Source organism: Mustela putorius, unplaced genomic scaffold, assembly GCF_011764305.1.
Source record: "Mustela putorius furo isolate JIRA1106 unplaced genomic scaffold, ASM1176430v1.1 tig00003859_pilon_pilon_pilon, whole genome shotgun sequence".
NCBI classification, from domain to species: domain Eukaryota; kingdom Metazoa; phylum Chordata; class Mammalia; order Carnivora; family Mustelidae; genus Mustela; species Mustela putorius.
This window is the reverse complement of record NW_025422011.1, coordinates 26377824-26398239: the sequence shown is the minus strand read 5'-3', so window position 1 is coordinate 26398239 and position 20416 is coordinate 26377824. Positions and strand designations below refer to the sequence as shown.

General features: G+C 43.5%; 1 protein-coding gene across 6 annotated transcripts in view; it reads right to left on the bottom strand.

Annotated features, from left to right (window-relative positions):
• SOX6 (SRY-box transcription factor 6) overlaps positions 1–15968 on the bottom strand; it is a 609548-nt gene extending 593580 nt beyond the window's left edge. For 2 of the 6 annotated variants that reach the window (XM_045066194.1, XM_045066196.1), the window contains exon 1: positions 10949–11041. The gene's annotated coding sequence lies outside the window, so the exon portion shown is untranslated. Of the gene's footprint in view, positions 1–7570; positions 7848–9438; positions 9752–10136; positions 10206–10948; positions 11042–15789 lie in introns of those variants that run through there. The other 4 variants (XM_045066197.1, XM_013055862.2, XM_045066198.1 and 1 more) reach the window with 4 other exon arrangements.
• Between the last annotated feature and the right edge of the window lie 4448 nt (positions 15969–20416).

The following is a 20416-nucleotide window of genomic DNA, read 5'->3' as shown; positions in this document are numbered from 1 at the left end:
GTGTAGCAGTTAAGCTGCTGGCATAAAGCTACAATACATTCATGATCAGACATGGCCTTTCTAGGAGTCACAAAGACACAAATATGAGATTTTGAATGTCAGAACTATAGAATAATCAATAGTGGTATCAAATTTTTCTCATGTGTCCAATGATCCTCAGGATGTTACGTCAAATAACCTATTCTTAATCATCCTTTAAATCACAGCTCAAAGGCTACCTCCTACTAGAAGCTTTCCTATCCATAGGTACTTCTGCTCTTACACTTTTCTCCATTATAACAACTAGTACACTGCATAGAATTACCTATATTCATACCTCCTCATTGCATTTTCATCTTTGAAATCATATAATCAAGAGTTTCCCACCTTTTCCCAGCCAAAGATCCTTTCATTAATCTTCCCTGGTGAACTCCATATTTTAAGAGAGAGCTGCCTATAAAACTAGCCAAACTTATTATGTAAATCATTTTCTAATTTTTAGAAAATCAGAATATATAACTAATATTTAATGCTTCTGATCAGCAAAATATTATTCATTTATACATTGGTATATGGGAAATGCAGCATTCGTTTGGCTCTGGAAATAAGTATGAAGATAAAATAAATGAACATTGACATTACACAGAAGAGACTGGGAAAAAAAGAAAGAAGAAGGGCAAAAAAGCCAGCCCTAATTTATGACACACAAGCTTTGTTTGTAGTGAATAGTACCCTGAAGCAAAACCCAATTGAAACATTTATTTATATCAAGTAGGAAGTTAGACAGTATGACTGGTAAGGTTATCTACCCTGCATACCTTTTATTGAATGAGGCAACGAACCTGAAAGCACTTTGAAAACTGAGTTCTATAAAATGTAAGAGAATTAAAAATTAGCCTCTCATGACAAAGTTCTATTGATCACATAATTATTGTCAAGTAACCCTAATACCATTGTCCAGAACTGTTCTATGAACTTCTGTGCACAGTATCTTCAAACTGAATCTTCCCAATAACCCTATCACCTGGTAAGTTCTATCGCAATCAAGACTTAAAGAGGTTTCATAACTTTTCCAAGGTCATACAATTAATTTTGGAAAAAAGACTCCAAAGGAAAGATACAAGAAATAAAAATTCAAAGTTTAATATTGGTTTCCTCACATGTAGGTCTATCATTCAATAAAGAATAAAGGTTTCCTTTTTTTTTTTTCTTTAAATGAATCCAAAAGAAAGCAGAGTAAGATGTGTATATTTGACACAAAGAACTTCCTGGTGTTAATCACTGAAGTACATGAACAAAGGAGATTATAAAATCCCATTCTTTGCAGGCCTTCAAAATAAAGAGAGCTTCTTAACTGATCAGAATGGAGAACGGGTGATCCATATACCCTCAGAGGATGCGGGATGACGGATGAAATCACCTTTCAAAATCTCTTAAGAGTCCTTAGAATTGGAATTTTCTCAAATTTGAGAGCTGGGCATCCAAATTCTGCATTTATCCCAAGTATGCCAGATTACTAATGAGTACTCCTTTCTAGGAGAATTGCAGATTACAGAGCAGCAAATTCAAGGAGAAAGGAAGGAATACATATTGTCTGTGTTTCATATAAAAATAAAAGAAACAACCGATGTAATTCACCAAAGATTTCATAGCGAGTACATAGAGAAGTTGAAATGGGAAGCCAGATCTGTATAATGATAAACACAGTACCACTTCAACAGTAATTTCAACAGATACTAAATATTTATTTTATACCAAGCCCTGAGCTTAGTGCTTTACATTCATTTATCTCATTTAAACCTCAAAACAATCCTATGACGTAGATATTATTATTACTCCCATTTTAAAGATGAAGAAATGGAGGGTTAGGGATTACACCATGGATATATTTGGGAGGTGGATGGGGTGGCTGACTTCTAAATAGAAGAAGTTCAATGCCCTCCGAGATAGCTAGAGATTATTTCTGAGGAAAAAAACAACACAACAACACTGCTGGTCTTTGATATTCTTTCCCAAGAAAGAATGATGAATTATTCTCTCCTAGTTAGAAGCATTCTTCTCCAGTCTACCAATGACCTTCTTAGCACCATGACAACTGCAGCTAAGTTTCCCCACCTACCAAATATCAAAAATCTTTAAAAGAAAGGAAAATCCTTAAAAAATAGACTTGTGACTTCAAAAATGCTCTTCAGGGTGCCTAGAACTTAGTAAGTGCTCAATCATGTTACCCAATGATCTGTTTCTAAAGTATGAAAGGAAACATTTGCAACCATGTCTCAGAATGAGTTCCATTTGAAATCTATGCTCCTTATAAAAAAAAAAAAAGAAGAAGAAGAAGAAGAAAGAAAGAAAGAAAGAAAGAAAGAAAAAGAAAAAACCTGTTACATTTTCTTTTTCCACATATTGTGCTTGTGTAGTCGTGGAAAGTAAAGCATCTTTAATTTTCTTTGTCTACTTTTAAAGAACTACTTTTCAAAGAAGAGAAGAGATTGTGCTCAGTGAAGTCAAAATCACAAATAGCACTAAAGTCCCTTTTTGCATTTGAATGGATATATTAAGATAGACAATTCAATTCATCTCTTTAAGATGCCTAGAAACAACAAATTATTGAAGGCAGTAAGGATAATATATCATGTAAAGGGTTATCTTGTGAGATTTTTAGAAAAGAAAGAAATCAAGGGAAAACATGAAATGAGAGAATATAGAATATTTGCATAGATGCTAATATGTATATCACATAATGTAATTTGAATTTCCCTTATATTTACTAAGCTTATTTATACAGGTCAGCATTGAAGAGCACCAAATCAATATGCTTAAGTCATTTTGATTCAAAACAGTTTAAAACACAAAAACTGTTACAGAATTCCACAGTATTACATTAGGCTTCTTCAGTACAAGGTGCTTCAATCCAAAGAAATCTTTAAAAAGCTTTATAAACCAAGGGAGCTTAGTAAATAAAATATACCAGTGAGCTCCTTGTTACATGTGCCAGCATAGACCGTTCGTAGAGAAAAAGAGGGAAATAGAAAATCTAGAAAATTACAGAGCAGCAAATTCAAGCTAGTTACCAAAGATGCAAAATGTTCTGAAATATATACAATATTGGACTACCAATTGTTAGATTTGTCTAATTTCACTATTCAATCCCCAAATAATTACAGGTTAAGGTATTAACCCAGTTCTTTATAAATAAAGCCAAACAACTCCCTATAAATGCAAAAAGATAACTCTCTAGATAAATATAAAGATTTCTATAGCTTCAAATGATTGTTTTTCAGTTGAAGTAGTACAAAGAGAATGCCACTACACATTTTCATACCATTAAAAGATAAAGAAGAACATTACGGAATTCTTTAAACATTTCAAAAGGAGTTTTTTTCCATATTATATACTGTGCAGGTTAGGCAGGATTACTAAACATATCAGTATTATAAAGTAGAAATAACTGGACATTTGATTTTTAAATGTATTTTATTAGTTTATAATAGATAACAGCACCCACAATTAACCTCAGAAAATAATTCACATTATTCCTAAAGATGAAAGTTTTTTGAGTGAATAGTAAAATACGAGTAATACATAAGGGGTCTTAAAGGAGCAAGAAGAGATTCTGAATATAAACAAGGCATCCTTCTGGTAAAAGGAAATACAAACAACTAGAATAAAAATAGTTGATGCACAAAAGCCATAATGAGGGGGTAGCTCAGAAAATAACTTCTACTTTGAATGGTTTGGATGAAATACAAATTATCTACAGAAAAGTGTGGACTGGCATAAATGTTTGTACAAAATTATAAGTGTATTTCAAGAAGTATGCAAGAGGCAACCGCCTGCATGATGCACAAGGTCCCGGCGATGCTCTGCTTAAGTGCTAGTGCACAGAGTCCAAACCACTGCATTTTAATTACCAGGCAGCCTCAGATATATTGCCTTTGATATGGAAATGTTCTTGTTCTCTCATCTTCACATATGGTCTCATGCACAGAAATCTTTATCTGATTCATAAAAAATAAACTAGAATCCAATCTCAACACCTGACCTCAGTGCTTAGAAGTTTTTTACTAAGCATGGTGTCACTATAAAAAGAATGGCTAATATTGGTGTAAAGTTGGATATTTTGAGCAACGATATGAAGGATTTACAGTTAAGAACTGAATTGATACTGCTTCTCTGAGGTTTTAGGATTTCATGTTCCCTTTTTTGAGACTACCACAGATTTGAGGAAAAACAGACCGGTACCCTTTTTTGGATGTGAGAGAGTCAGTAGTAGATTTAAATGATAGTCCATCTTACAACCTCTACCCATATTCTTCAATTGATATTGTTATCCAAATTATGACAATGGATACTTCAAACTTGAAAAGCTCTATAGAAAACCATAACACAAAATAAATTATTTCCAGTTTGACTAAATGTCTAAACAAAATAATTACCTAAAAAGCTTTTACCCTCTTCCACAGAACAAGAAAAGTAAAAACACCCTTCCTATAAATGGATAAAGAATATATAATGAGAGGATGATGAAAGTTTCTGATATAACTCTTACCAAAACATCAGTTCTCAGATCACAGTTGAAGAATATCAGGCAAAAAAGGATATGCTATATATTTAAAATGCACTTACATGTAATAAAAATTGCTTTCCATAGGTATACCAGAACGCCAGCTTTTTTTTTTTTTAACCTGAGTATGTTAAGATTCAGAACATAGTCTAATCAGTAGAAAAATGTGGAGCTAGGATGAAAACATAGCATGTTCAATATATTAAATTCTTTTTTAGGAAAACAAATAATAGGAGAAAGCCATATTTCTTAAACAATAAGCAATTCAAATGCAAAGACAGTCCATATCTTCCTCTAAAAGGCAATGAGTATTTGTTCACTTATTAGCAGATTCCTATAATAAAATCTGTTCTCACATACCCACATAACCTGATAATTCTGAAATAACCTAGATTAATTTTATTTAAAAAAAAAAACAGGAATATGACCCAACTAACTTCATAACAGCAGATAATACGCCCCATCTGCAAATCATCTTGCTGTATGTTATCTGTGTTTTATCATTTCTAGTACCTGTCTGTGCCTGATATGGGACTCTCAGACACATTAGCTGGATGGAATGTTTCACTTGACTTCAAAAACATCAACTGATATATATGCACCCCTAAACTATATTTAAACAAATAGCTCTTGGATCAAAGTTTTAGTTGTACCACACTACTCTTTTATATAATGCTGTTTGTAAATAGTAAAAAAGTGTGTAGCAATTGTCTCACAAGAGAATTGTTTCAAACTTAGATATATAATCTAACAAAACTGGAAAGTACAGGAAATATTGAAAGGGTTAAAGCCAATGTATATTAAACCTTGTTAGAAGGAAAATTCATTTATTCCAGTACCTATTATATTAATTGAAAGGAAATTATTTAAAACATCACTAATTTCTTCAATACAAGATACAGCAATTTCATTAGGGGTCACCACCCAATAATTCCTAAAAGTCAAATAGAAACAGACATTAAAATCTCAATAATGACACCAAAATATATCATATATGTATTTAAAGTAATATACTTTAAGACTCTATAAAAGAAGGATTTGCTAAGTATGTTAATATATTTTAAATGTATCCTTACTTAAAAAAAAAAAACTCTGTTGCTTTCTGCTCCTAAAGAAAAAATATCCAACAGACAGCATAATATTCCTACTGAATGTCACCTCTTCAAGGTATTCAGTTAGTAAGTTCATTATAGAATAGAATCAGCTGAAGGTATAGATATAGATACTACTTTATTATTTAATATATTCTATACTTATCTTTATAGTATAATGCTGAGTGTTGTAGTTATACAATATAGTATTGTAGGAATTTGTATCATGTTCCATAATAATAAACTTATAAATATTTCTTCTTTTAAAAAAAAAACATACAATCTAAGAGAAAGTTCCTTTTCATTACTTCTAAAACATAAACTAAGAACAATAAGCAGGATAAATTATAAATAAAAAATATATAGTTTTGCCACTATAAGTAAAGGAACATGGTGGGAAAGCAGAGAAGAAAGGAGGTGTTGGTGGTACATGAGAAAAGTGACAGGGGATGTCAGTTTGCCTAAGGAATTAATGACCTATCACTTGTCTAGACCCTGGTTTCTTACTGCCTTTGGTCATAAACTAGATCTAATATATGTGGTGCATACTTGCTTGCTTTCGGAGTCTGAAGGTTGTTTTTTTTTTTTTCTTTTGGTTGTTTATTGTTGTTCTTGGTCTTGTTGTTCTTGTTGTTGTTTTAGAATAGGAATAGCCCCTCTTTATTTATGAGGTTTTCAAAAATGTAGGAGAAAAAAAATCTACATGTGCTCACATGTGTGTATTCCGGAAGATATTCTCTAAGTATATAGATAATTCATTTCTGATCTGGTAGAGTTTTTAAAAATTCAGTCATAAGTTTTCCTCTACCAAAAGAAAATGAAATACTTCACTGGTTCAATAAAAAGCGAACACAACCAAATAAACTGTGTCCCCCACCTCCCACCAGACAGGTGCCCTCTTGCTTCCATAGAAAAGGTAACACTATCCCACTAAACTTGTGCAAGATTTAGGATGTTTGCTTGTTTGTTTTAAAATAAAGAGAATTTTCTAGTAAGTATCAGACATAACTGAGTGGCACAGGAGCAAGGGGAGGAAGGAGACTAGTGAAAGTATCTAATGTTGAGGGTTGAATTCCACAGTTACTGCACAGGGTGAAAGAGGCAAGGTCATGTTCATGGTTATAGAAATCTGGTCTCCACTAGAGAGTATAGGCTACAGCTGACCTGAGGCTGGGGTCTGGGAAGCTAGGTAGGAAGTTCAAGCACTTCTGGGTACAGAGACAACAAGGCACTGCTCCTAAGAGTCCCAGGCTGAACAAGAGTGATACAGGAAGAGCCAGCAGATCTTTCCAGGCTTGCCCCACAGTGAACACTAGCAACCCCAAGCGGCTAGGCCTGAAGGGGGAAAACAGAAGCTGCAATCTGGGCACAGAAAACTCTCAGACCTCTAGCGTGGGAGTAGGAGGAAGCACACAGACATGTGAAGAGTCCAAACTAGAAGCCTAAAGCCCCTACCCAAGCCAAGATACAATGTCAAGCCTGGGCTGGTCCTACAGGACTAGTGCAGCATAGAGGGGCACTAGCAGACCTCCCCCATGGAAGAGTTATGGAAAAGATGCATACTGCCAGATCTTACTCTGCATCTCCTTTTCTCATTCAGTCTGTAGCCTGCTGCTGGCATCCCATTTACCCCTCTAACAGCAATCCCCCCACCCCCAACTGAAAAAGAAAGAGAGGAAACAGGAGGAGATAGGGGAGAAAAAGAGGAGAGAAATCAAAGACATGACTACACTGTCACAGTCTTCCCTGGTGCCAGGGCCTTCCAGGGCTGTGCTGCTAGGTTTGGTCTTTCCTCGGGAATCCTGTAGCCCGGAACATATTAGAGTGGACCAGTTCCTCCAAGCCCGTGCCTAGGGGCCTCAGGGAGGAGGTGCTGAGTGGGCAAGCTAATTATACTTGTGGCATTTGGGCAGGCGACCGTCCAGTGACACCTTACCTTATGAGGAAACGTCAACCCCAGCAACTGTTCAAAACAAAATGCCATCGCGGGATCAGCTTCGCCGGCTCTTGGCCGGTCCAGGATTGCTTTTCCCACAGCCTCTCGCACTTAGCGCAAAAATGTGGCCTGGGGAGGCCAGCTGCGGGCGGGCGGATGGCCCGGGGTGGGGGGGACAGGCGGGGCGGTCCTGGCCAGGTGTCCGTCCTGTCCCCCCTCTCCATGGACCAGCTTGCGGACCCGACCACTTGACCTTTTTATTCACCAAACCCACCTCCTAGAAATAGACTGGGCGGGGCTGTATCTGTTCTCCTTGGGACGGGGGGGGGGGGGGGGGGGGACCTGGGCATGTGACTATAAAGGGCAGAAGACAGGAGACCCTGGGGAGGCGGGGGAGAAGGGCACGCTCACATCCCGACTCCACTGGGCTGTTGTCTGGGCCACCCCGCCAGGGCCAAAAGCCTGGCCGCCGAGTACGCGCCGGGGTCCAGCGCCCCGGACAGGGACGTCATCCGAGAGCCCCATTGACAGTGCAGCTGGAGGTCCCGAGCCCAGCCCAGTTCGCCGCAGCCCCGGCTTCGGGCCATCTCGAGACCTAAACTTCAAGCACGGCCCTCAGAGGAGGTCACACACACAGAAGCAGCCGGGGACAGCCCATCTCGCTAACAGCCCAGCCCCGCCAGTACAGTCGAAGACTTATTTTTAGTCCCCAAATAGGGGCAGCACTCAATATCTGGTAATTCATACAAACAAACCTTTTCAAACTTGGTCAGCCTAAGAGAGCTTAAATAAAACTCAAAACACGCAGACAACAACCACCTTTTATCTGCTCGGAACACACCAATTCTCTTTTTATCTGAAAGCTCCGCAGAGCGCCCGGGAAACGGAGCTAATCTAGCCTCTGCAGCCGCGGGCCGCTCCTCCCGGAGCCAGAGCACAAACCCAGCAGCCTTAGCACAAGCCCCTTCCCTCCTCTGACGGGCCCTTTAAGGGAGAGGGAAGAAAGCAGCTCCCCCGGGAGTAACCAAGCTCGGGCTGGATCCCGGGCGGGTGGCAGCACCGCCCCCGGGCCTGGGCCGAGCCTCAGAGCCGCGGATCTCAGCCGGTCCGCGGAGAGGACTGCCTGCGGCAGGGCCTGGGCAGGGCGCCGAGGAGGACGGAGGGCGCCGGCAGGGCTCAGGGACCTGCGGTGGGAGAGCGCGGGGCGGGGAAGGTACGAGCCGGCGACCGTGCACCGGGCCGGCAGACTCCGAGGCCGAGCCCGCACCGCGCAGGGCTGGGCGGCCCGTCACACACGCCCCCGCCGGCCCAGCACTGCTGCCCTAGAGTCCCTAGCAAAGAGGACCACAGATTAGCACTTGGGTTTCGGATTGTCTTGGAGTTCGGTTTGTTTATTCCTAAAAAGATCGTAAAAAGTCACCTCCAAAAATGGGGGAGGGGGAGGAAGGGCGAGAGCGGAGGGAACTGGAGGCGACTCGCGCAGGGTCCCGAGAAAGTTGCGGCGGAGCGGAGGTGGGGTGAGGGTGGGAGAAGGGAGCGGCCAGGTTTTCTAGCGATCCGGGTTTTCTTTATGAACTCCTCGCGCTGAACTTCACCCCGTAGGAGAGCGCCGCGAAGATCCTCGACTCTCGCCCGCCCTCGGCCAGCGTCAACCCCACAAATAGCCAAAGTTTTCAAACCAAAATAGGGGGTGGGGTGGGGAGGACGTTAAGAAACCCAGAGACCCAACTGGTCCTCCCGACCTCCCGCACCCCGACCGAGCCTGGCTAACACTGAAGCGCTCCGGAAAACTGCGGTGTCGCAGTCAGTCACACGGCGGATCAACACAACACTTTTCAAGAAAACAAAATATTCGCTGGGAAACTTACTTTGCATTTAGTCTCTATTCTTTGGGGGGATGCGGTTTAAGTCGGCTTGTAAAGGAAAGTTCGTTTTGTCCAGGTTGGATATTGTCTACTTATGGATCAGCCCTTGGGTGAGGGTTTATTTTAATTTTTGGCTTATGCATTCTTTTAAGGTCGATTTACATGACCTCCGGCTACAACTAAGACAGCCGCGGAGGGCACTCCAGTCGTCAGTCGGCCAAACCCACAATTAAAACAGCCCTCCCCCTAGTCTTGGTGTGACTAGGACTCTCCCCGGGTAGGCTGGTCGCCTGCTTTTCTCTTTTATTCTCTCTCTTTATCTTCTTTCTTCACTTCTCCTTTTTCCTTCCTTCCTTCCTCCCTTCCTCCCTCCCTCCACCTTCCCTCCCTTCCTTCCTTCTTTATGTCTTTTTTTTAATATCATGAAATAAGATGTGATATCAGTTTGAAACTTTCAGTATAACTTTCTCTAAACCCAAGCCTGCAGTGATAACGAGATAGAACAGCGCTCACAAAGCCCTCAGGATGCTGCCCTCTTGTGGGTGCAGGGGGCATTACCACCCAGCGGTCCCATCTGAACCCTCAGAGCACACACGCATTTGCTTACACAGGAGAGAGAGAGAGAGAGAGAGAGAACTACACACGCAGGCACATAAGCTTCCTCTATCACACAGTTGCGCAAACTTCAATGAAATACCTACCTCAAACTTCACGGAGACTTACAAATTCATTCTCTAAGCCACCTGACTTCTTTTTCATATCACTCCCAGTTACACAGATTAGAACATCTATACGGGGAGGCGGAGGAGGAGGAATAAGGTGGGCCGAGAGGGCGGACAGATTTCCGGACGAATACTTAGGATGGCGATAACAGCTTTCTGTTGTCAAAGGTTGCGTTGTCTGTCTCTCTCTTCCCTGCCCTTTTTGCCTTAGTGTCCTACGCACAGTTATCTACAGCTACAACATGTGTTTTCTCGGAGTGGATTTTGGGGGTGGGGGATGGCAAGAAAACCAGAAGCCCGCCACGCAGATCTGTCACCGCCTCCGGAACAAGGCACAACTCTCCGAGAGGGGGACGCATCCTGGGGATCCGCGCGTCCACCAGCGAGCGGCAGACGCTCGGGCCCCTTTCTCAGCCTCTACTCCCCCCTCTGCGTCGGCCCCGCGGAGCGCCCTCCTCCCGCTCCTCCTCCCATCTCCCCTCCCCAGCCAAGTACGGAAACCCGCCCGGGCTGGGCAGCCGCCTCTCCGGCAACCCGCGCCCTCGCAAGGCTCCGCGCGCTCAGCTCGAGTCCCTCCGCCTGCCCTACCCCAGCCCCTCAGTCCCAGCTCCGGGAAACTAACCCCGAAGCGGCCCGGAAGGGCAGAAGCGGAAGGCACCGGGGGCCGGCGGCCCGACCCGGGGCGTCTGCCCCCTGCCCCCTCCGACTCCCCAACAGGTAGCTCACAAACGGGCCGCGCGCTCACGCTCTGCCTCCTTCGCTCTCTAGATCGCTCGCTCCGTCCCGGTTACCTGGGCGGGCTCCAGGATGGTACCGCACGGGAGGGCTCCTTGTGCGCTGCGCCGCGGGAGTAAACGGCATTAAAGAAAAAGGGAAAGATACAAATAAAAAAAAAAAAATTAAGGAAGGGGAGTCGATGCTAGGTCAATTAGCATAGCCCGGGGAGCAAGGGAGCAGAACCCCCCAGCGCTGCGGCCGGCACAACCCGTTAACTCAAGTCTGCGGGGGTGTCCCGCCCCGGGCGGGGGGAGCGCTGACCCGCAGAAGTTTGCCGCCGGGGTGCCAGGAGGTGCGCGCAGAGCGGGGTGACTAGGGGCTTCCCCCTTGAAACAAGTGAAGGCGATGGTTAGTGCTGTCAATCTTGGCAATCAGTGTGAGCGGCCATGTCGTAAGTATTCAAAGCATTTCCCGTCGTGCAACATCAGAAAGTGAGTGGCCAGGGCATTGATCTGAGCGAGGGAGAGGAGGCAGGGCTCCCCTCCCAGACAACACAGGCAAGATGAGACAAGAGGCGAGGGAGGCAGCGAGCCAGGCTGGGAAGCTGGGAGGGAGGGGGAGGGCCGGAGGAAGAAGAAGGAGGGAAGAGCGGGAGGCAAAGGCAAGAGAGAACCGGAGAGGGCAGAGATCGGCGTGAGCGGAGGTTGAAATTGGAGAAAGCGCCTGGGAAGAAAGAGTGAAGCAACTACTGGGAGAGAATTGGAAGGGGACAAAGAAGAGAGTTGGGGTCAGAGGAGAATAGAGACAAGTATTAGATGGGAGAGAGACTGGGTGAGGAGTAAGGGACCAAAGGGGGACTCTTAGGGCTGGGGCTGCTGGGAGGAGGAGTCAAGAGGAAGGCAAACTGCAGTGGGGCAAAGGTAGACTACTGCAGAGGAAGAAAGCAAACTGGAGAAAAGGAAGAAGGCAAGTGGGAAAGGAAAATGTAGGGGTGCTAATTTGTGTTTTGAAAAAGTTATGTGACAGCGGAGGAATGGGCTGAATATTAATAAGTACTGAGATACACAAGTGGACCACAAAAGTGAGTCACAGGAGATAGAGTGAGAAAGGGAAGGACCAGGGCTGAAGCCGACCAGGAAGAGGGAATGATGGGTGAATATTAGGATGAATAATAAGAAGGATGAAAGAAAATGAAAAAGGAAGTGGTCAAAGAGAGATTTAAAAAGAGAGGCAGGAACCAGAAATAATGAAAACACACCAGTTAATAGAATCTCAGTAAATGGGGGAAGAGAATTTTATTTTAAAAGAAGGAAGAGGAGGAATCGGAGGAAAAGAAGAAAAAGCAATTGACATAGGAGATCTTTAATATATGTAGGTGGCATGTTCTGGAGACCATGTGAGTATGGAGTTTATGGGTTAAAATGGTTAGAAATAACAAGACACGTACAGACTACCAAAGAAAAATTATACCTTTACAGCAGTAAATAAAATAATTCCACATTTATTATCTGAATAAGTTTGTGATGTGTGAAAATGGGTGAATGATATATATGTATAACCTCAACTTTGTAGAGGAAAAGATCTAGAGCTACAATTTCAAGAGGGTGGCTTGGAAGTTGTAGAAGAGGAAAAGAGTTTCTGTCACCCTGAACAGCATGTAAAAATGCATGTAAGATATAGGAAATTATATAATAAAAGTCACCCCCCAAAAACCCACATAAATTGAAGATTCTCTTTGATGCCAGTGTAAGGTAGATAAAAGATTTGCAAGGGTACAGAATGGCCTAAAGGAGCAGAGACCTGGAAATTTATCTTAGTGCACACAAGCTGAGGGACCGAGAGGGGAAGGAATAATCTTAGTGTCAGTTAGTAGAGATGCAGAGTAAAAGAGATAGATGAGAAAACCAGCTCTGACAGCAGTAGACACAGTGTTCTCTGGAGGCAGAATGCACCAGGTGAAGTTGACCTGCCTTAACCCAGGCCCAAAAAACAGACTAGATTTCAGAAACTGAAGTTAGTGGAGAGTCAAAATTACATCAAAATTAAAAGCTGGAAGAGAGGTTCTGACATACCCACATAACTACTGCAGACATCTGTGGAAGAAAAGAAATCCTTACTATATAGCAACTGATACGAGATGACCACTTTGAGACACTTCATAAACAGGAACTTTGTGGAAGAAATATGCACCAGGAGAGATGGGACAGGAATTATGACTAAGTCAGAAAATTCAAGGCAATCTTAAGTTGCCAAGATTTTGAATAAGATTTCCCACTAATTGATTAAAATGATAAAGGGGAGAGAGCCTCACCTTCATTGCATTAACTTTTTAAAAAATGGAGAGAGTAACCAAACACAGAAAATGGAATGAGCTGAGATGTCAGTCATATATTGGCTTCTTAAAGTATATTTTATGTTTGGTTTCATATGAACTCAAGACAAGAGAGGAAAAAGAAACAAGGGTAAGGATGAGCTTCTTAGATCAGTGGGACAGAAGGAATAGCCAGATGCTTCTATCCCAATAGGAAATAAGATGTTTGAGAACTGGGAGTTTGGGGACTATGAGTTAAAAATGTCTTGATGACTGTGGGCTGAAAAGACTACTAGTCTCCAACAAGAAATTTTGTGTTCCCATAGCCCACTGTGACTTTCAGGACTAGAAAGTCTACCTCCAGGAGCCAGAGCCTAGAGGCCATTAAAGAGGATGCCTAGCACCTTGCAGGCAGTTCCTCCCACCCTGTGGTTCCCAGAACTACTAGGCCTGCCCCTTGACCTGCAAGGCCCAAGGGACAAACCTAGACCAGTGCCTCTAGCCTAGACATGGGCCAAATCTTTCCTAGGGTTTGTTTTTTTTTTTTTTGTTTTGATTTTGTAAATGAGAGAAGCCAGGCCCAGCGCTGTGTTCCAGAGTCTCACACTACTTAGCCGCCTGCCCCAGAACTCAACCATAGGGGCAAAAAAAAAAAAGAGAGAGAGAGAAAGAAAGAAAGAAAGAAAAAGAAAAAGAAAAATCTCCCCAAAGCCTAAAGAGGTCAAAATCGAATGACCTGTCCTAAATGTCTGCAGAGCTGGGGCAGAGAGATGAGGGGGTAGTTTCAGTCCCAAAGCCTGAATCCTCATGGAGGAGCCACCGAGGGAGGTAAAACATCCGGGACGGAAACGCTGGGATGTGACTGGGTCCCTCAGAGTTGCTGCGACAAGTCTGGCTTTTCAAGCACCAGCGCATCTCTCTCTCTTTAAAATTACACAGCATTTGGAGATCTGGTGGGTTCGACTGACCCCGCCAACCAGATGCAGGCCACTGGCGGGAGGCAGAAAGTGGAGAAAGGCGACATTACCAAGATCTCCGGAGTCCAAGGCCCTAACTGGGCCGCGGTGGACCTTCCGGCTAGGAGCGGCAGGAACTCTCTTTAGATTTTACCTAATAAACTGATAACTAAAGTATATTGATAAGGCGGAAACCCGAAGCTGGTCACAACTTTGATCCCTAAAGCTAAAAAACTAAAGTTTGGGGGCTCCGTGCTGCCCTTCAGGCTATGCATGGGATGACACGTGGCCCTGGGGGCGGGGGGGGGGGTGCACCCTAAGGGTTTCCTTTCAAGCCTCCAGCACGACTGTACAGCGCTGGGGGCGAGCGGAAAGCGCTCCAGCGGGTTGAAGTGCCGGGCTCTCCACCTGGTCCGCACTGGCCTGCGGGCTCCAACAAGTCCCATAGGCAAAGTAGGACACCCAAGCACCTTTCGACCAGATCTTGGCGCACTCGCACTCAGGCTCACTTGCCCTGGGGGTCGGAGCTCCGCAGCGCAAGAACCCTGGGCGCTGAGCTAGGGGAACAAGGGAGGGGAAGGGGGGGGGAACGCGTGGAGGCTAACTTACCTGCCGCAGCTCTCGCTGCCTCGGTGCAGTCCCGGTGTCCCTGCGCACAGCAACCAGCTAAGGCAACACGGCTTTGCTAAGTTTGGCCTCGCACCTCCAGAGAAGAGGCGCGAACCCGCAAAGGCAAAGCGTGGGCAGTTCCTGGAGAAAGGTCCGCCTGAACTTGGGAAGGGCAACGCACTGAATTCTGCTAAAGAAGTTAATATTTAAAGCACCCACGCAAAAAATCATAACGACTGTTAAAACCTCGAATTCTCGCTGTGGAAGTCTCCTTACACCAGCCGGGCGAACAATTCGGAGCTACATCTTAAGGTCGCTAACTTCTTTCATGAAGGGCTTTACGGCTACTGTATAAATAGGACAAATATAAATGTCTTTACTTCCAAAACACGGGGAATGAGAACTTTACTGAAACGAAGAATAAGTGAAACAGTATAAAAACCCCAAAAGGAAGAGTTGAAAACTTTAATTAAAGCACGGAGAAAAGTTTTAGCAATTGGTTTTCTGAAACAGGGATAACACACATAACAGCACCTCGGTAGCCCCCTGCACTTCATTTAAGTTTGGTGTAACCAAATAACCCAAACTCCCAAATAACAGTGCCCTTGGGACTCTACCTCAAAGAGGTCGGAACTCGTGTTTCCACAACAAAAGCAGAAAACAAACTGTGAATAATGCTCTGTGTTCTTTAAGACATCATGTTATATAAAAGGACAAGGCATTTTCCCTGGACTTTAAGTGGCTAGACAATAACATGAAATTTCATTTGAATCTGCGCGTCGTCCTGTTGGGAAGACCACAGCGGTGGCAACAGTAGCAACAGCACCGTCACAAAGGAGGTGGGGGAAAGTGGTAAGAATGCATGAACTTTTTTCAGAGAAAAATAAAGATAAATCAAAAATAAGTTTTACAGACATGGCTTTCCTGGCTTAGGAAAGTTAATTTTTAAATGTGCTTCTGCTGTCTAAGGTGCAAAGCCGAGCGAGGGGAGTGCGTGGCTGGAATCTGCATGCTGATAAGAGAAGGCTGATGTACTTACAGTGACAGAGGGCAGGCTGCGGGAGAAAAGCTGTTTGTGTTAGCCTGCGAGTTACCCAGGGCTGCAGTGAGAGCAGAAGGGAGGAGTGGGAGTGCCAGTCTGCGTACACCTTCACCGCGTCTCATTACATCTGCCAGCCTCTCTCTCCCTCTCTCTTTCATTTCCACATTCCCTTTGTTCCTGAAAAAAAAATCTACACGTCACATCAGAGTCCCCAGATGCAGTCTACACCAAAGAAAAAAAATGAATAATTCAATCAAACTGTGCATAGTCTCTAAGGCAATAAATCTATTGCACTTAAAGAAACGAAGGGTAATTACCACCGTGGAATTAGAATAAGGCCAAAGACCCGAGATGTCGTTGAGTCTCTGGGTAAACTCCCCGGTCAAATAAAGTTCCATTTATTTAATCATTTTGACATCTCAAATGGAAAGTCAAAGAAAGATTTTTAACTTATTTTAGAAAGATATTCACTTCTTTTTAAACACATTTTAAAAGGAGGGGTGGGGGAGGGAGAAAAAGCCTAGGGCATACTACCCTACTCAAAAGGCTCCAGAGGCAGCAGCATAGACTAGGCACAGACACAAACCAAGACAATGTGTCCGTGGAGCCTGTCCAGGGTCCATTCCTCCCCCCTCACACACACACACACACACACACACACACACACACACTCCACCCTCCTCCACTCCCCACTAGTCAGAAGAGGATCGCCCTCCACTCTCACCCGCCGCCACCGCAGCTCAGCACGAGGGCAGCTGGAATCTGGGAACCTTACCTGAAGCACCAAGACCTAAGAGAAATCGCGCTTCCCTGCCACCAACACCCCATGCCAGCCCCATGCACCCCTCCAAAGTCCGGTAACCATCTACTTCTTCCATCTGCCTATAAGAAACTGTAAACGGGATTTTCCCCACACGATTGAATGGAAGCTCTGTACTGTACCGACTTCTGGATTTGCCCTGGGTTGAGTTTAGGGAATGTCTGGAAAGGGAAAAAAAAAAAAAAAAAAAAAAGGAGGAAAAAAGGAGGGGGGCAGCTAAGCCTTGTCCAAGTTAGTCAGAAGGCAGTGTTAGGCAGGAAAGAGGCTACGGAAGAAACAGCTGGGATGCAGACTGGCTATGGATATCTCAGTTCTAGGAACCGTGTCCTTTCGTCCCGGAGGTAAGACTTTGTGACTGTCGCACGTTTATTCTTTCGCTGTCTGTGCCTCTCTTCCCCACCCCCAAGGACCCCTCCCACTCGGGTCACCGGGCATGCACCCGTGAGAAGGGCACAGCACGACGGTCTTTATTTTCCAGATCTCTCTGCTCATAAATTGTGGGTGTCACTGAAACGAAATTAGCAAATCTTCTACCGTTGGTTGCAGCGACCAAACCCTCTATCCCTCTGCGGGTTGCGCGCTGATCGCCGCATCTTGGGCTGCAGAGCATTTCTGCAGCCCCAGCCCGCCGTTCAGCCCGGCCTGAACGCTCAGGTGATGCTGGGGAGACTCGCGGCGTCCCAAACGGGTCCCGCTGAGGGTTTCCACCAGATCACCACCCCTGGCCGCCTCTGAGCGAGGGGACGCACGCACACATCGACGCATAGAGAGATACACACGCATTCTGACAATCTGGCCGAAATCCTCATCTAAACTCAAGTCCCTATAACCGTCAATTCAGCCCGCTTGAGAGCAGCGGGAAAACTAGGATGATAACGTGGATGAACCGCGAGGGTGCCAACCTCCCCGTTTGGCTGAGCTCTGTTTATGTGCCTAAGTCGCCACCTTCAGGTCGAGCGGGAGACTGCGCCCGGCTCCTGGCTTGTCGAGACAAACCCGGCTGACACTGGCCCTGCTGCCTTTAGCGACAGCGGGGACCTCTTGAAAGGGAAGAAGCGAGGGGAGGGCCAACAAGCAGACCCGCTGAGCGAAAAGGCCTGCTCTCCGAGACTTGGGGTAGGAAGAGTGAGGGCTGACACTGCTCGTTAGCTAAAACCAATAGCCAACAACCGAGGAAGGCGCACTCTCCCAGCAGAGTACAAAGCTCCCGGCCAAGGATTCTGCAGCTCCAAAGCAGGCGCTGCACCCGCGAAACTTCAAGCACTAACTCCCACGCCTGTCGCGAGTGGTACAGGCAACTTCGGAGAGCGAAATATCCGCTCCAGTCCTGGCCGAAGACCGAGCTCCCTTCTTGCAGTGACCTCGGCTCAACTTGGACTCCACACTCCCTGGGGCTCCAGCTTCTTCTGTATCCTCAGGGCAAAAGACAGAGTGTCTCGGGGAGCGGCCGGACCCAAGGTCACTAGCAGCGGGTCCCCAGACAAGAACTGCACACCTGAAAACGCTCAGGCAACCCAGTTGCCTGCTGCAAGAGCTGGATACTTAGATCTATAGTCGCCCATTTCTCAGAAAATCAGTCCTTCTGATTGTCTAACAATGGAGTCGGTAAAACAACAATAATAATTATGTCAGAGTTTTTAAACTTTCCCACCCCTACCTCTACTGAAAATCTTTACACACTCTTTCCTGTACTTACACCTTACATTATAAGGATACCAGGCTTAGGAATTCCCTCCCTAATCCTGAACTAGCCTGTGGTTGTTCTTTGTTATGCCTGGACACTGCCAGGCATCAATCTGCAAACCCACTCTAAGTCCATCCTCTTTGGTGAACTGTGACACAGGGGTGCGTCCGTCTTCCCTATCACCTGGGTACACAGACATTCTTTAAATGTAATACTTTATCAAAGGAGAGGAAGAATATTTTTATTTAACTCAAGAAAAAGGACACTCAGGAACTATCTCGTGTTACATGAGGCCGTAAGTCACCGGGGGCCTTCACTATTTTGATCAGCGTAGTAATAATAATAATAATAACTAATTAAATAAATACATTAAATTTTAAAACAAGAACCACAGCAACCCAGTACTAGTAATGGACAAGAAATATCTTTTCAAAGAGAGAGAGGGAACAGGCCCCGAAGCCAAACCCCTATTCCCTGGTTTCACTCCACAGCCTAGCAAATTAACATTAGATCCTCCTCCACTCATGTAGAAAGCCAAGTGTCTTTGAATACAGTACTGAATTTTCCCAGGGAATCCCAATTATAGAAACACCTGTGCTAAGTAACGCTATTCTAATCCACTATGAAAACCTTAAATATATAATAGCTCTCAAATCATCTTATTTCTTAGTTGCATTGGTGTGGGCCAACCTCATGGAAGAATATTAGACTCATACAATGCCCCCAGAGCCTTATCTTACAGGGGCCTTGGTTTTACCATACATAATCCTGGCAGCTCATCTTCTCTTAAGTGAAAGGGATATACACATGAAGCTTAATGTAACTGCCAGAAACTAAGCGTGGGTAGAAACCTCATTTAAAGAAAAACCAAATCAAAGACCAGTGACTATGAAACTGGAACACATGGCATGTAGGCAGCCAGGAACCAATTCCATGATCTTTAAATCAAAATCCTAGCAACATGGAAGTTGTCACTATTTGGCATATATTTTTCTTTACTATAAATAGAATGTCAATGGCAAAAAATAGAATGAAATAAAACCACCATAAGAAGAAATGTGGTAGAAACCAGAAAATATAAACCTCTACCAACTCCCCTTCAAACATACATATCAGAACTAATATTTTGAAATGCCAGACCTAATGTTTTTAAAATACTATCTGAAAGAAAATTATTTATTAAACTACTGATTGTTTTATAGCTTAAGGCTGCCAAACTGCCACTAGATGAAGAGTGAAGATCTAGATGAAAAGTGAAATTTTTATCCAAATGTTTGTCTTAAAATGAAACACTGAATTATTTTTCTAACTAAAAGTGACCTAAATAATTATATAGGTAAACATGAATATCACAAAAACCACAGAAAGGAAAAATATGATAGAGTTACAGGATGATTCAACCACAGAAATAACCTTTATTCACTAAAATTCGAAGTATTTGTCCCAATAGCATCCTTCTGAGATATCATGTTCTTTCCATTATTAAGTACTCTTGTTAAAGCATGTGCATTCCTTCATATGTGCTTCTCTTCCCAACACATACCCCTTCCCAAATCTGAGGTTTACAAACACTAGGATGACTACCATTTCAGTCAGTATGCACTTTAGCCACACTAGAGACATTTGATAAATCCTACAGTTCCATTCCATTGCCTAATAAAAGACAAGCAAGGGACACAAAAATAATGGTGTAAAACTGCTCACTGATAAATAACAAACAATAAAATAATAATTTACTAATATTACTACTCTTTAAATGTTTGATAATTTACTTCAACAATTATAGGCTTTCTGTATTATTATGTTAGCACTGGTTTTTTAAAAAAAAATTAACTTAACTGAATTCTCTTAATTTTAAAGTTTGTTACTTAAAAATCTTTCCCAAAATCCTAGATTGCTATTTTTAAATTTTCAAAATAGAGGATTTCTTTTGTGTGTGTGTTTTTAAATATCACAATTATGTTGAAGACTTTTGCTTGTATTCCACATTTTTATTCACATTTAAATATTTATTGAGTGCCTAATATGTGCAAAGCAAATAATTAAAAGTGTGTTACTTAAGTATCTATCTTTTGCACTTTTATGACTTAATAAATACTAATTAAAGTTTCACATCTACA